This window comes from Quercus lobata, chromosome 5 (assembly GCF_001633185.2).
Source record: "Quercus lobata isolate SW786 chromosome 5, ValleyOak3.0 Primary Assembly, whole genome shotgun sequence".
NCBI classification, from domain to species: Eukaryota; Viridiplantae; Streptophyta; class Magnoliopsida; order Fagales; family Fagaceae; genus Quercus; species Quercus lobata.
Window position 1 is genome coordinate 79,350,904 of NC_044908.1, and position 18,211 is coordinate 79,369,114.

The 18,211-nt window shown below is 38.4% G+C and overlaps 2 pseudogenes; both read right to left on the reverse strand.

Moving 5' to 3' along the window:
• Positions 1–9,745: 9,745 nt before the first annotated feature.
• Positions 9,746–11,367, reverse strand: LOC115991231 (annotated as a pseudogene).
• A 26-nt stretch (positions 11,368–11,393) lies between these two features.
• LOC115991232 lies at positions 11,394–15,870 on the reverse strand (annotated as a pseudogene).
• Positions 15,871–18,211: the final 2,341 nt, after the last annotated feature.

Here is an 18,211-nt window from a genome sequence, read left to right on the forward strand (position 1 = left end):
TAAGAGTCACACCAGCTAGAGCACTACAAGACAAAACTTCCCATTCTGGCTAGGCAGCTAGCTCACGACTCAATCAAGTTGCGAGATCAAGTCGCCAGACCACTTTATTTAGGAAAAACTGGCCTTTCACATTCCAAACACCCACCAATATAAATACCCCTTATACCCATGTATTGTAGAGAGCTTCTAGAGAGAATTTTGAGAGAGAAACCCTAGAGAAAAACAAGATTGGCTCATCCACAATTTTCATCCTTTGATTCTCCAAATTCCTCTACTTTCACCCTTTCCATTATTACATCCTTGAGTGGTACATTTAGCCAAATCCTTTTCTCACCATACCCATATCTGTAAGAAGATTATTTGGTGCTTGGGAAGCAGTTAAGAAGGGACCAATTAATATTGGTTGATGTTATGGGCTATAGCAGAATTCGGTAAGCTAGAGAAGACAAAGGTTCAGTGTAACCTCGTTGGAACAATAAGCTTGGAGGGCTTAGGTACACTGGGTAGATTACGCTTGGAGGGTCTTCTGCTGTTCATGTATCCCAACTTTATTCTTTAGTGGATTATTAATTGTTTGGAGGGCGGCGGAGAGGTTTTACTTCGAGGACTTCGGTTTCTTCTTCGATAACACATCGCTGTGTTGTCTTTGTGTTTGCATCTCTCTTCCCTTAATCTTTGCCATTTAATTTTTGCTGTGGTGGTGATTTTATTTAGTTTAGATTGCTTTATCAATTCTGTTTTAGCTTATTTTCATATTCCGCACATATATTGTTTGATAATAAGCTTGAATTGGTAATTTGTTATTTGGGGGTCTAAACGTTCATAGGTGTTTTACACACTTTTTGAACATTCAGACATGCAATTGATCATTATGATTGGTCTTTATTGCTTTGAATGTCCGGATGAGCATTTACTTGCTAAATGTTCATTGTAGTCATTCTTTAATGACTGGCCTTGTTTGATCTAGATATGCTTACATGTTATATAGTGTTTACAAACTTGATCGCACTTTACTTGCTTATGTACGTACTATGTATTCAACTTCTCATAAGCTTAATGAAAGTTTTGTTTGTGTGCGAGTGTTACAAGTTACAGGTATATACGTGCAAGTGCTTCATAGCTTCTACATTAGGTGTGAGTGAGTTTTGCCATTGTTCCCAAACTCACGTTTAAGTTTAGAGTCTGTTTTAGGGGTTTTGTCACCAAATAGCCAAATGGGAAGATTGTAAAGTTGTAATTTACAACTATGTATTTTGTTGGCTTTTATTCAGTGCCAAATTTGATTTAATTATGTTCAATCTTTTGTACCCTGTATTTCATGTGAGATTTATTTGTAAGGGTTGTCTGAGAGAGAGAGCGAGAGAGTATGAAGACTCAAGGCATTAAAGACTAAAGTGTTTTTGCGGGTGGCTCGCAAGTAAGCATCCTGCGAAGTGATGCATGTGCCCTGCACATAACTAGAATGCAAAGAGTCAGGACAGGATAGAGATAGCTAGTTTTTACGAGTATCTCGCAAGTAAGGCCTTCCTGCGAGACACCCGCAAAACATTCTATTTTGCCAAACTGTCATTTCTGATACACACTTTTTGTACCTACATTATTTATACCCACATTAGCCATAGATGTTGATGAGTGCTTCAGAGAGAAAACTCTAGCCACAAACCTTGAGAGTTAGAGATTGTTATACCCACAATTCTCTATACAATTGCTTATGAATTTTCCTCAACTCCTACCTTTCCATTTCCATAATTGAGAGGTTGTTAGCCCAAACACTTACCACACACTTTCAGAGTGTTCAGTGAGGTTTCGGTGCCGTTGGGAAGCATTGGAAGAAACCAGGCTTTGGTGGATGCAATTCGGTATATTGCAGGATTCGGAGAGCTAGACAAGATACGGTTCTGAGAAGTCTTGTTGGAGTAGGAGCTTGGAGGGTTTAGGTGCATCGGGTTAATTAGGCTTAGAGGGTCTCTTGCTAACCCATGTATCCCAACTAATTGTCTAGTGGATCGATTACTACTTGGAGGGCAGCGGAGAGGTTTTACGTCAAGTACTTCGGTTTCCTCTTCAATAACACATCGGCGTATTATCTTGTATTTACATTCTTCTTCCCTACTCTTTTAGCTTTCATATTACTGTTGTGTTATATTGAATATGGCTTAGAGTAGTTTGTTTGTTTATCCGCTCGCATTTACTCTATTCTGCACTTAGCATAAGTTAGAGTAAAATCTATCAAGCCGTAATTTTTAATTTGAGGGTCTAAACAACTCTTATGTTTTAAAACATTTTTGAGGATTCAAATATATATATATATATATATAAGTTGAGATCTTATGTGAGAGTGCATGAGGTACTACCATATGGCGAATTTTGAATTTAACATTATTTTACCTTTTTTCATTAAGTATTTTTTACTGTTACCCAAAAGTTTACATTAACTTAGGACACGTTTGGTAGACTATAATAGACACTGTAATGTAATAGATATTCCTATGACATAATTATTCGGTTGTTTGGTTATGTTTTTATTACAGTGAATAGTTATTCCTTATGAATAGCTATTCTTCAAAATGAGGAATAACTATTTCTTATCAAAAGTACTGAATATCTATTCTTTCACCTTATGTAATAACTTTGAAAGTTCAAATAATGTAAAAACACCCTTGAACGTTTAGACCCCCAATTTACAAATTAACCAATTCAAGTTTTATGTCAAACAACAAGTGTGCGAAAAATGAACATAAGCTATAATATAGAATTGGAAAAACTATTTAAGCCAAATTAAAATCACAACACACAGCAGATAATAAAAGGCAAAGATAAAAGGGAAGAAAGATGCAAATACAAAGACAGCACGCGATGTGTTATCGAAGAGAAAACCGAAACCCTTGGCGTAAAACCTCTCCGCCGCCCTCCAAGTGGTAAATAATCCACTAGAAAATGTAGTTGGGATACATGGACAGCAATAGGCCCTCCAAGCCTAATCTACCCAGTGCACCTAAGCCTTCCAAGCTTCTTGCTCCAACGAGGTTGTGCCGAACCTTTTTCTTTTCTAGCTTCCCGAATTCCGCTACTAGACCGTAGCATCAACCAATGTAGATTGATTCCTTCCTAACTGCTTCCCAGAACACTAAACAGCCCTCTCACAGTGATGAATATGGTGAGAACAAGGTTTTGGTAAAATACCTCTCAAGGATTTGACAATGGAGAGGAAGAGAGTTGAGGAATTTGAAGAGACTCAAATGTATAGATTGTAGGTGAATCAATCTTGTTTTTCTCTAGGGTTTCTCTCTCAAAATTCTCTCTAGAAGCTCTTTTTCATTTGTGGGTATAAGGGGTATTTATACTGGGGTGAGAGGAGAATGTGAAACGTCAGGTTTTTCAAAACAGGGGTGGCTCGCGGCTTGGCCTCGCGACTTGACTGAGTCGCGAGACCCAGTCGCGAGATAACCATATGGCTAGTTGTCCTGTTTTGTCCTGTAGTGCTCTAGCTAGCATGACTATTCACCTTCTGGCATGCTTGGCACGTGTGCTGCGTCTGGCGGCTTGCAGCCACGAGTCACCAGTGAGATCAAGCCGCGAGTCTCTGTTTTCTTGCACACTCTTAAGCAATCAACACTCTATCTCACTACTACCCTTACAACAAACCCACCTAAATACAAGGTTACTAAATGCTGAAATACAAACAAATTTGGCATGGAATAAAGCCAATAAGATAGTTGATTAAATTCAACCTTACAATCTCCCCCTTTGGCTATTCAAAATAAGATGTGAGTGAGATAGAGTGTTGATTGCTCAAGAATGTGCAAGAAAACAGAGACTCGCGACTTGATCTCGCGGGTGGCTCACGGCTGCAAGCCGCCAAACGCAGCACACGTGCCAAGCGTGCCAGAAGGTGAATAGTCATGCTAGCTGGAGCACTACAGGACAAAACAGGACAACTGGCCATATGGTTATCTCACGACTCAGTCAAGTCGCGAGGCCAAACCGCGAGCCACCCCTGTTTTGAAAAATCTGGCGTTTCACATTCTCCTCTCACCTCAGTATAAATACCCCTTATTCCCACAAATGAAAGAGAGCTTCCAGAGAGAATTTTGAGAGAGAAACCCTAAAGTAAAATAAGATTAATTCACCTACAATCTATACATTAGAGTCTCTTCAAATTTCTCAACTCTCTTCCTCTCCATTGTCAAACCCTTGAGAGGCATTTTACCAAAACCTTGTTCTCACCATATTCATCACTGTGAGAGGGCTGTTTGGTGTTCTGGGAAGTAGTTAGGAAGGAACCAATTTACATTAGTTGATGCTACGGTCTAGTAGTGGAATTCGGGAAGCTAGAAAAGAAAAAGGTTTGGCGCAACCTCGTTGGAGCAAGAAAGTTGGAGGGCTTAGGTGCACTAGGTAGATTAGGCTTGGAAGGTCTATTGCTGTCTATGTATCCCAACTACATTTTCTAGTGGATTGTTTACCACTTGGAGGGCGGCGGAGAGGTTTTACGCCGAGGGCTTCGGTTTCCTCTTCGATAACACATCGCGTGTTATCTTTGTGTTTGCATCTTCTTCCCTTTTATCTTTGCCTTTTATTATCTGCTGTGGGTTGTGATTTTAATTTGGCTTAGATAGTTTTTCCAATTCTATATTATACCTTATGTTCATTTTCCGCACACTTGTTGTTTGACATAAAGTTTGAATTGGTTAATTTGTAAATTGGGAGTCGAAACGTTCAATGGTGTTTTTACACTTTTTGAACTTTCATCTTTTTAAAAAAATTTCCTAAAAAGCCATTAGTTGCCACATCTTCAAAAGGAAAGAAAACAAATTTTCTTTCTTGTTAATTATTAGCTCTATTTTGAACACCCTAAAATAAGTATATTTTAGGAAATTTGACTTAAAAATGATTTAATTACACCTTCTTTTTTTACTTTACTAAATTGTGGATGCATATTCAGAATTCTATTCCTAAATGGTCATCAAACTAATGAATAGTAATACTTATTACATTCCAACTTAATGTATTCATTGTAATACTTATTCATATTCCTATGTAATAATCATTACAGCGTCCAAACATGCCCTTATATGTTACTGTTATCTCATTAATTTCCCATTGATTGTCTAATCTTATACCATACATCTCTCTCTTTTTCATGTCTTTTAGCATATCCACCATTTTAGTATTAAAAACAAAAGAAAAAAAAATAATTAAGGACTAATAGTAATAACTAACTAGATAAGGCACTGGGAAGAGATAGAAAAACACGAAAATATTGTGGCCTGTTAAATGAAACGCAATGTTTCACTATTACCAAAATAAAAGGCCTGAGTTTGACAAAGCATTTGTAAGAGAGAAAGAGAAATAGAGAGGAATCTAAGGGGCCACCACCTCTTTCATCATGGCCTCCTACCAACATCAAGCCGCCAAAATCTCTACGGGTATTTTTTTTTTTTTTTTTTTTAACCATGGTTTTAAATCATTTATATGACATATGCATATGAACTTGCTCACACCATATATTAATGTCTCATTATCAATGGGTGGAAGGTAATGAGAGAGTTGGGCATACTTTCATTTCATGGTATGCAATCTATGAACACAAATTAATTGATTTTCATGGTCTTGCTACTCTTTCGCATTTATTTTTGGTTTCATGATTTTTTTTTTTTTAAATTAAACTTACCTTGAGAATGTTACAAATGTACAATGAAACTACTAAACTAATATTTAATATCTCAAAATGTATATGTTTTTGTACCCAAATTTAGATTAGTTTTTCATTATAATATATGTATAATATATTCTCCAAAACTGTCTTACATAAAACGTTATAAAATTATCCGTGTATCGCATGAGAAACTTACTAGTTGTTTTTAAAAAGGGAGCCAAACACAGATAATGTAACAATTATTATTTGAAAACTAGTTTCAATTTCAAATTTTTGAAAATTGTTTTCATATTGTTTTGAAAATAAAAACAAAAATCCTTTTACCAAACAGGCCCTAAGATTTCATAGACTTGTTCTATTTTCTTCATTGCTTAGTTCTATTTGGATTGAGGGGGAGGGAGGGAGACTAGAGTAGAATAGACCCAAAATTAGCCTATTTTCAGTAAACTCTACCCTACTCCCCTTTACTCTCCTCCTTTCCCCCTCAATCCAGATTGGCTCTTAGTTTATTCTCTGTTATAATCCTTGCATCACCAAATCTCAACAAAGATCACAAAATTTCATCATTAGATTGCTATGGAATAGCTTATACACATAATCAAAACTGAACTTTCAAGTGGGACACTAAAATCCTTCATATTATACAAGGGGAATCCAATTTTGTGAATCAATAAATAATTTGGTAAAATTAAAAATTCTGTTTGGCCAAATGTGAGAAGCATAATACTTGGCCAAAATTAGACATGCCTTTTGAAGAGTATGTGCACTAAAGATGACTAGCAATTCAACCGCTATACTGTTATATATTTAAAAAGACATTGTCAAACACTTGAGGTTAATTATTTGATCGCAATTGTCCAGATTTCATTATTGATATATAAACCCACATGACCACTAGCAACTTCCCATGGTAGATCGACCGTCGCCATTGCCTCCATTGCCAAGACTGTAAACAAAAAATTGGAATTCTATAATTTTGAACCAGACAAACCCTTCAGAGACACCAATTGTACAAACCCATGACTCTATGTTTCTTTCTTCGTCCATTTCGTCTTCATTTTCTTTGATAGTTTTTGTGCTAGATTAATACAATTTATTTTTGGGTTTGCACTAAATTAATACAAACATACAAGCAAACTCAAAACCCAATTTATGAATTCCTTCTCTATAATTTCTCATGATCCCACCCTAGTTTCAGACCTTTTGAACTCTTCCCTATGAATCCCTTCTTTCAGGATCTACATCTGTGATCACAATTAGACCTTCTAAGCGACCCCAAGGACCACCATAAAAATTTCACTACACAATTAGACCCTACACAACTTTCTGCCCATTTATGTAAAATCCATGTTTATGTTGGCTTTATTCTGAACCAAATTTATTTCTAATTATTCTCTCTTTTTAATGTGTCTTTCTAGGATTTTAATGTAATTTGAGGTAGATGTACTTGAGCCTCTCCCTCAACATTGGAAAGCTGCATCAACTAGTGATATATCCACAACCAGGAGGCGATTTACTAGCGACTAGATAGCCTGCAAGTGACACATGGCAAAAGATCCAGAGAGACTATTGACAGGACCATCTCACAACCAATTAGCCTGCGACAAGGTTGCGAAATACCCACTAGTAGTCTGCTCTGTTCTTATTTTGATCTTCTTTTTAGCCCACACCACATAAGCCAAAACACACGTCCTTTGCATGTGTGAATAGGAAGTAAGTGTGTGAGTAGAACTTATAAGATCAAAAGAGAGCATTTGTTCATCCCAATCCTTTTGTATGAGAGAGAAAGTGCCTTAGCCTAGAGAAACATATCTCTTTATCCCCTCTTCTCATTTTCTCTTACAAATGACATATCCTTCAGAGAAATTTGTAACCTTCACCTTCATCACCAAACCTTGAGTGTTGTGAGTTTGTTGAAGGGCTAGAAACTTAGTGAAGCCAAATCAAATCCAAATCTTTTGGTGGCTTTCTGTTGGCAGCTCAACGGTGGTGACTCTGGTAAGCTAGATGAAGAAAAGACTCAGTGAAGTTGGTTGCTAGCTGGAGCTTAGAGGGCTCAAGTACACAAGGAGATATAAGCTTGGAGGGTTTATAGTCATCTATGTACTGCAGCTATTCATGCTATTGGAGTTTACTAACAGATGGTCGGTAGAGAGGTTTCTTCACCAGGGTGATCAAGTTTTCCTTTTTGAAAACACGTCTTGGTATTTTCATGTGGTTTGTTCTATTTTCCGCATCTTTCATATTGCTCTTTACTTACTTTAGATTGTTCTTTATCATGTTTGCAATATGAAACTTGACTAGACACTTATATTGGACTAAGTTCTTAATTTAGTATTAAAAGTGATTAAGCAGTAAAAATTTGTGTTAAAGGGTCTAAATACTTGCTAGGACATATATAACATATTTTCAATTTATGTCAAAAATTTACTCTTAAGTAGTCCCGTAGCATTGCTTTAAACTCTCACAAAGAATGTGCACCCTGTGAGATTTTTTTTTTTTTTTTTTTTTTTGGCAAAAGCCTTGCTCAATCAGGAAATACTTAGGTAATCTTTGACCTTTCACAAAGTGGGTGAGCCCCATGTTGCGACTCACGCGTAGGACCCACCCACTTTGTGAGAGCCCAGAGCAAGGATTAGGTAAATTTTTTCCACCCAAAGCAAGGACTAGCTATATTTTTTCTGCCCAATCGAACACCCCAGTGGGCACGCCTTTCAGCTCATAGAGAAGTGCAAAAGTTGAGAGGTTGTTTGGATGCATGCAATTTTGATTGATATGGTCCTATTTTCATCACTCATCATCCAAAATTGGTGGGACCCACGGAAAACATTTTGTTTGGACTCATCACTCATGTTTGGTGATTCTATCACTCAAAAAAATGAGTGACGAAGAGAGAAAATGAAAACAGGTTTCACTTGTTTTCATCACTCAAAATCTGATATTTAGTGGCATGTTCGTAAATAGTTGGAGATTGTGGGCCCCAAATCTGACATCCCACCGGTCACTCTCTCTTTTCTTTCTTTTTTTTTTCTTTTTTTCCTTTCCTTTCTACTTTTCTTTCTTTCTCTCTTCTTCTTTATCTCTTCTTCTTTTTGCTTTCTTTCGATTCAGTGTTCTTTCTTTTTTGTTCTTCTCCCACCAGTCACTCACACGTTGACCCACGCCGACCCAAGCCGAGAGGTCATCGGCGTCGATCTTCGATCACACACCGAAAAGCTCCACCGCACGCTCGTTCTCCTCATCGCTACTATCGTCGGCATCCACAGCTTTCTTCCAATCTGGCCGAAGCGTCGAAATCGGTATCCATAGCAATGGTCTGGCCGAAGCATCGAAATCAGCATCCACAGCAACGATTCGATCTAGAAGCTTGTTCTTCGATCTAGAAGCTCTGTTGTTGGTGCCGGGAATAGCTCCGTTGGAAGCTTGTTTTTGATCTGGAAGTTCATTTTTTTTTTAATTTTTTTTTTCGTGGTGTATCATAAATAAGTATGAATGGAGTTTTGAATTTGGGGGTGATGAGCTGCTTTAGGTGGTGTTAAATTTTTGAGAGTTTTTGTTGTTTGTACTTCTTTGGTTAAACTGTGATGGAGTTTTTGTGTTAAACTGTGACTGGTGGTGGCAAAATGAAATGTGCAGTGAAGAAAATGGTGGGAGATGAGGGTTTGGCGGGTAGGCTAACAGCAGTCTCTAAACATTGCTCAGGTATGGATCCCAAAAAAGTAAAAAAATTTGAGTGATAGAAAGTTGAAAATATGTGCCAAATGGGGGAATTAGGAAATTTGGATATTTTGAGTAATGAGTGATAAGTGATGGGTAATGAGTGATGGATGATGAAAACTGAGTGATGAGTGATGAGTGACCATTTTTTTTAAACCAAACAAGCCCTGAATGTCCTTGCTTTTAGCCAACCCTCCCTCCACAAACATCAACCAAAAAAAAACCTTAAGTCTTCAAGTAAACAGAATGCAGTATACCAATAGTAATATAAGTTTCCACTATTCCAAATCAGCTGCAAGACACATAACTCACCAACACAAACACCAATAACTAAACGAACTAGCATTACTATATCAGCAATTAACTATAAGCATCTGATCTGATTATTCAACGGGGGTGAGGGCAAAATGTGACCAAATAGTTGCCACCAGTGCAAGTAGAAATGCTAGTAGGATCATCATAAGCATAAGAGTAAGCCTTAGGACAAGCCGCCTAGAAAATCCTAGAGTATGCTGTGGGTTTACAAGCCTGAGGATTTCCAAAGCTCCCAGTACAACAATACCTCGGCAAGTTAAACGCGAAGCAAGCACTCTCACAAGCCACAACTCTTCTATTATCATGGGACCGAACTTGAAGTCCAACTGGGCACATCATGGAGGTCGCTAACACACCCAGCGTAGCTGCATTTGCCTGAGCCTTTGATGGTTGTGATTGAAATGGCTAAGTTGTAGCCATCAACAAGGCTTACAGCATTGAAGTCTTGCTCGTTTCCAAGAGTTTTTTCTGCCAGAGTGGCTGGTGGGGTGCCACCTAGACCATTGCAGAAGAGTGAGCCGCCACAATGACCAGTGGCGCAGAGGCCACGTCCGGACCAGAGAGCAGTGAGGTGGAGAGAGTAGGCCTTGCTTGGTTGGAGCTTGAAGCCACCACGGGCTAAGATGGGCTTGCCTGCGCCGGGTTGAATGCCCGGCCAAACTGGCTGGGTGCACTTGTTGTAAAGGTTTATGGTTCTTAATTGACCATATGAACTTTCCCAGAGAAACTATTATTAATTTATGTGCTTGGATTAATCACAGAGAGACATTTATTAATTTAAAAGAAAACCACAAAATCCCAAAAGAGAAAAAATGGAAAGATCTATACAGAGCAAAACAAACCTCAAAATAGAAAGGAATTACCTTTAGCCGAAGCAGAGGCAGAGAGTGGTTTGTGGTCGAGACTGGAGACTGGAGAGAACAGAGAACAGAGCAGAGAAAGAAGGGAGTTCAGTTGGTAGAGACTAGAGAAAGTGAGTGAAAACAGAGTTAATGTTAAGGCGCGAAAAGAAAATGAATAATTTGTTTTCCCACCCAAGTTCTCCCTCTTTAGTCTTTTTCTTCTCCAAAAAAAAAAAAAAAAGAAAAAAGAAAAAAAAAGAAAGAAAGAGTGAAGAAGAAGAAATTTCATTTCAAACAATCAAAGAGAATAACCTAATCATTTGATTCATTTCAATCTTTTCTTTGGATATTTTATTCAACCCTTTGTTTATGAGATGTACAAAACTATATTGAGCTACATTTGTGGAGCTATTAAATTTAATCGCGAAGGATGAGACCCTACACAAGTATATCTTACTTTTGGATCACTTAGTAAGAAAAAGAGATTTTTTTTTTTTTTTTTTTTTCATTCATTTCATCAGATTTAAATGAAAGAAAAGACATATTATTTTCACTTTACATACGGGAGCTAAACTAGGAGAAAACAAATAGAGAAGTAGTCCATGTCTCAATTATTGAATCTTATGGCAATGACCAAGTTTTGATTTTTTTTTTTTTTTTTTAATAATAATTCAATAGTTACAGCAATGGAGAGGGAGAATTCAAACCCTACTAATCAAGTTAAGATGCATTCAGCCTAATAGTAAGAATATAAGCAATAACACAAACTTACATATGTTCTTTATTACAAAAAGATTAAAATGTTATAGTCTTACAAATCCTTACAGAAGCCATTTAGATGCAACTAACTAGAAGCTTTTTTAGCGAGCTTTAACCTTAGTAATTGTCACGTCATTTATAGAATGAAAGTCTCCCCCTTTCACTAATCCCAAATCATTGGTAGGTCTTTTAAAAATAAAAGCAGGTTGTTTAGGAGAAGTAAGAGTTGTTTCACTACTCAGCATGAGAAGAATTGCTAACATTGTTGGTCGATCTATTGCATTTTCTTGCACACATAAGAGCCCAATTTGAATGCATTTCAAGACTTCATGGGAAACAAATGTCTCATTTATTGATGAATCAACTATATCCAAGGCTTTATCCTCTCTCCACAGTTCCCATACCTGTGTTGTAACGACCCTGTCCCAACTGTTTAGATATTGTCCGCTTTGGGGCTCATGCCCCTCACAGTTTTGTTCTCTCCCAAAGCACAAAGAAGTGGAGAAAAAGGTCTCTATCTATACATTAAAGGGAGGTCATTCCTTATAAACACATTCCCAAGAGCTTTTATAGGCGATGTGGGATTCCATGGATTGCAAGATCCCCATTTTTGGGTCACTACAATCCACCCCCCTGACGAGCACATGCGTCCTCGCATGTGAGGCCCACATTTCCGACTAGGGCATGGCTCTGATACCATCTGTAACGACCCCGTCCCAACTGTGTAGATATTGTCCGCTTTGGGGCTCATGCCTCTCACGGTTTTGTTCTCTCTCAAAGCACACAACAATGAGGGGAAAAGGCCTCTACACATTGAAGGGAGGTCATTCCTTATAAACACATTCCCAAGTGCTTCCCTAGGTGATGTGAGATTCCATGGATTGCAAGACCCCCTTTTTTGGGGTACTACAATCCACCCCCTCTTACGAGCACACGTGTCCTCGCGTGTGGAACCCACACTTCCGACTAGGGTATGGCTCTGATATCAACTATAACGGCCCCGCCCCAACTGTGTAGATATTGTCCGCTTTGGGGCCCATGCCCCTCACAGTTTTATTCTCCCCCAAAGCACAAAGCAATGGGGAAAAAGGCCTTTACACATTGAAGGGAGGTCGTTCCTTATAAACACATTCCTAAGTGCTTCCCTAGGCGATGTGGGATTCCATGGATTGCAAGACCCCCCTTTTTGGGTCACTACAATCCACCCCCCTTACGGCCACACGCGTCCTTTGTTCATAACTCTTTAATTGGTAGGAAGCATAAGCTATGACTTGGAGTTAGCTGCAGTGGTGTTTGCATTGAAGATTTGGAGACATTATCTGTATGGTGAAAGGCGTGAGATTTATACAAATCATAAGAGCTTGAAGTACTTCTTTACTAAAAAAGAATTGAATATGAGACAATGAAGGTGGCTTTAGTTGATTAAAGATTATGATTGCTTAATCAATTACCATCCAGGCAAGGCTAATGTGGTAGCTGATGCACTTAGTCGAAAGTCTTCTGGTTTCTCAGTTGCCTTGTTAACTACTCAAAAGGAGATTATTAAGGACTTGGAGAGGATGGGAATTGAAATTATCATGGGTGATTCCCAAGTCTTTATGGCCAGTTTGACAATACAACCCACATTGATTGAGAAGATTAAGAGTTCACAGGTTGATGATGCACAAATTGTAAAGATCATAGAAGAAGTACAAGAAGGGAAGAGACCAGAATTTAATGTGTTTATAAGGAATGACCTCCCTTCAATGTGTAGAGGCCTTTTCCCCCATTGCTATGTGCTTTGAGGGAGAACAAAACCGTGAGGGGCATGGACCCCAAAGCGGACAATATCTACACAATTGAGGCAGGGCCGTTACATGTGTGGTTCATAGCATTATCCATAAGGGTTGTATTATAAAAGCAAATGGTAAACATTGTTGTGTTTTGTTACTTACATGCCCTATAAAAGTTTGGAAGGGGTGATTTTGATAAGAATTATTGTTCCTCTTGCCACTTATGATCTCCAACAATATGACACCAAAACTAAAGACATCTAATTTGGTTGAAAATTTCCCAAAAATTACATACTTCGGTAACATATAGCCATTGCATGTGAACAATGTTAAAGATAATGTTGAACTTTGTGTATGACATTATTTTTGTATGACTGGCATGTGTTTGTTTGATACTTACGATGTTCCAACAACTCTAGTTGTCTCATCTTGAATTTGATCCCCTTTGAATATACGGGCTATCCCAAAATTTGAAGTTTTTGGGTTTAGCTCAATGTCTAATAAAACATTGCTGGTTTTACGATCCCTATGAATAATTCTTAATCTTGAATCTTGATGAAGATATAAAATCCCATGCACAATCTCAATGATGATTTCAAAGCGTTTCCTCCAATTCAACAATGAACTTCTTGTTTGATCTACAACAAAAATTTTCTCTAGTGTACTCAAAATACATTGTTTTATGTACTTCAAAATTATTCTTTGAACTTATATAATAAAGGAAAATAAGATCAATGAATGCAATAGATCTTTAGAAAGAAATCATACCAAAAATGAAGGAGTCCAAGCTTTTGTTGGGCATATACTCATAAATCAACATCTTTTCTTCCTCCTAAATGCAACAGCCAAAAAGCTTGACAAAATTTCTATGTTGAAGTTTTGCAATCAACATAACTTCATTTTTGAATTCTTCTATTCCTTGTCTTGAATTCTTGCATAGCCTTTTTACAGCTATCAGTTGTCCATTAGATAGTTGACCCTGAATTCATAATTCAAAATTAAGCATAATAATAAGTCATAACTATTAGTTTTAAGCAATTGAGTTCAATGCCTATTATGTCTTAGGCTCTTACCTTATGAAATTCATTTTCCCCCATGAATTTCAAAAAGTTAGGGGGGGGGGGGGAGGAGTCATTATGAATTTTAACTGTACCTTAAAAACAGAGCCAAAACCACCTTGCCCGAGTTTGTTGGCCAGAGAGAAATTGTCAGTAGCAGCAACCATGCAACTTAGATCAAAAATCAACAAATCTGGATGTCTACTACTGTCCTTAAGCTCATTACCTTCCAAAGAGAAATCAGTGGAAGCAATTTTGTTACCTTTTTTTTCCTCTTCTTCATTAGCCACGTAAAGGCTACCAAGGATGCCAGAAACAATGGCACAGCAACGGATAATATTGTAATAACCAGTTTCCTCTTATTGGCAAGAAAACCTTTGGACATCTTAGTGTAAGTAGCTGAACCAAAACAAAACAAAAACCCAAAAAAAAAAAACGTTGAGTCCACGGTCCATGAAACTGAGATAAGCAGAAGTGAAATTAAGTTTACACAAAAAAAAAAAAAAAAAAAAAAAAAATGCTAGCAACCAGAGAAGGCTACCTAACTCCTTTGCATCAACACGCACATTTAGATCCCACACTTCATATGAATACTCCACAATGTCCATCAATTCACCATACCATGCCAAGCAACGGGTCCCTATCCCGTCAATATTCATGCTGATAAAAGCTGTGCACGAACAATTATTCAAGCATGCCTGCTCGCATTTTGAACTACTCATACTCATGTCCATCCCACACATCGACAAACCCGACTTCTTCCTCACACATCCCTCAGAACCATCTCTGTGATACCAATCCTTCGGAGACTTGGCTTCATACCCTGGCAAACACGTACACTCAAAATTATCAACATTGTCACTAGACTGCGGACCACATTTTCCATACGCACCAGTGTCCATAGTTGTCACACCGGTATTTAGGTGCTGAATAGAATTCCTTCCATTGAAGATCACCATCATTCCACATAAGTATCTGGTGCAATCTAAGTTGTCAACCACTACTCTAGAAATGATGGAGGGGTCATCAAAAAAGTAGGCGTAAGATACCTCATCTTTGTTGTTAACAAAATCATACTTAAAACCCATAATTGAGACACTTGTTGATGAAGATGGTGATGATGTTTGCCAAGGCCATGGATCTGACCGCCAATACAGGGTCGAACCCTTATACATGGCGACCTGTGGAGAGCCACAAGTAGAATTCATCTTATAGAGGTAGTCCCCAGATCCAGGGTCATCTTGTGACTTCCAAGATGTCAAGAACCTGTCTAGCCCAATTATCCGATTCAACCCAAGCCTCATGTTTGGAAGCAAAGTGTCTGTAGGATGATCAAAGCTTTGCCATAACACCTTTTTGTTATTGCCCTGGATCAATACCAGGTTTCCTGAATCTTGAAGCTGAGCAACAGAGGAGGTTGTCCCTTGGACAGAAACATTTGTAGACCAAAGAAGACGGTTAAAACCGTCATGGAGGACAAGGTTTCCAAACTGGTTGATGGAGAGAACTCCAGAGGAATCATTGATAGGATCATTCATTTTTGCAACCCACACAACAGTTTGTTTTGTCACTTTGACAAACCAAATACCGAGATACTGATAGCTGGAGTTGCCAGGGCTGAAGAAGCCCAAGGCAAAATTATTTTCATTGGAAACCAAAGATTGGCCATCCTTGATGAATTGGTCTGGTGTTAAGGTGTCAAGTGAAGTGAAAAATGGAAAGAAAAGCGTGCTCAGAATCAAAGACATGACCCTTTTTTGGGGGAAAAATATATTGATATGTGGTTTGATTGAGGATTATGAAGTCTCCCTACCAAAAGTGAAAAGTCAGAGAGAGAACTTTATACAACAACCATTTTTACTTCTTTATCAACCTATGATTCAAAAGTCTTTATTCAACAATGGAGTTGGTATTTTGGCGATCAAGAGCTGAAGTCACAGTCTATTAAAAAATAATCAGAACAATTTATAATAATAAAAAAAATGACAATCACACTAACACAAACAGACAAAAAGGAAAATCACAAATATGAAATATCTACTGCAGTACTAGAGCAATAAACATCGTGGAGAGAGAGAGAGAGAGAGTATGTATTAATTCGGCCGTTTGTCATGATATACACTCTGGGACGTTTGTTGTCATATTAATTCAGCCGCAATAGGCCACCCTTGCTTGCAATGAAGTTTGTGGCACTCGGTGGCTTTCATAAGTCAACGTATCCTAGTTGACTATGGCATTTACAAATTAGTAGAGACTATGGGATGGCTTTCGCTAAATGCTTTGCCTTTATCCAAAAAGAAAAGGTTGAAACCCATGTCTTGAAGTAATTTAAAATAGGTCAAATAGGGAAAGACCACACGGGTTATTAATTTTAGTTTAAAAGACTCTCGGAATTCACAACCAATCATATATATGAGATCAATGTATACTTTATCTGGCATTTAAGGCTTATGTACAAGGTAAACTGTATTGCACAACCAAAACACATGGGTTCATAATGTTTTTTGTTGACCCTTTAATAATGTTATAACGGTTCAAGTCTCTCTCGTTGTTGTAGCTAGTGAATTATCCAAAACAAAATGTATATAGTCACCTCATTTGTTGAACAATATCTCGCATCCAATGCAAAATCTGCTATATGAAGAAAAAAATGCAGATATAGAGAATGTGAGGGCCTTTTTTGCGTATTGTGCGTTGGGTTGGGTTGCCTCCTATGGTAATGGGCCCGAATGTTTTTGAGTAAGGGAGTTGGGGCCGGTCCAATTGTAACTCAACTTGGGCCGGTTTGTGCACAAACTATACCTCGTCTATCAGGAGTAGGCTTACGGCAAGCAGAACTGTTTTAGATGAGTTACGGCAGGCAGATATAATAATAATAGCAAAACAGAGTATTCTGACTATTTAAATAAAATGGCCAAGTAATCCCTACTTATAAAACATGATTACAGTCGTGATAATTTCATTTACAGAGAAAGTAAAGGAGAAAGAAAATAATATGAACTAATCAAGAATTGGCATAAATCAAGTTTTAAGTTTGGTCCGCCAAAGCAAAACCAAAGAGGGGAGAACACCTCCTCTCAATGCAAATAATCTCCCAGGAAAAAAATCCTACCGTGGGAATTAATGGCTTTGAGGGAGTCGAACCTAAATGGTTATTACCCAAAAGGAATCCTTGTTGTGTTTTGGAAGAGAGCAGGATTTGAAGGGGGAGAGAGGGAAACCGGCCTACTGGTGCATGCCCATTGTATTATCTCTCTTTTTTCCTCAATTTCCTCTATTCTTTCCTCTGTTTTTCTCTCTTATCTTTTTCTTTTCTTTCTCTTGTTTTCTTTTACTTTGTTTTTCTTTTACTCCGTGAATGCCCTCTGTTTTTCGATCCCGTTTTCAAGGCATGGCAAGGGCCCTTTTATAGTGCCTGCCATGGCCAATGTTTTACCACTTTACCCTTTAACCGCCTTTGTCTGGTCTGAGCGTACTTACCGACCACCAAAGGATTCGTTTGTGTGTCTCACCCTTGCCAGGCAAAGGCAGGTTTGTTTCATTCGTCAGTCCACCGTAGCACTCTTACCTGCCACGACATAAATGCTTTCTTTCTCTTTCCTTCAAGGCATGCACCTAATGGTTCTCCTCTCAACCTTGCCTCTTTTGGGTGGTCTGTCATCCCAGTAGGATGTACCTCCCAAAAGGGCTTGGGTAGAAGCCGCAAAATAGGTCTTTTCCCCTCTCCCCACCACCAAACCATACCCCCTTTACCTTTTACCTCTGGCCCATGACCCCACAACGTCCCATATTGGCTAGGTACAGGCTGGTGGTGCCTGGGCCTTGCGCATGCTTTCCTTTCATATATGTCCAAAAGTCTGCCTGCTGTTCATGCGTTTGCCGTGATCTGGAGACTCTTCGTCCGTGTTTTCTGACCTCTTATGTGGGCTTTTCTTTGTTTTCTCGCTCCATTCAAAAGCTGGACTTTGTCTGATGATGGACCTTTCATTTCTTTGGCCCACTCTTGGTTGCCGTAATAACTTAATCCTGCTGGGCCTCTTTTGGGCTAGCCGTTTATTCCTTCTCTTAGTGGCTTGTCATGGCCACTGT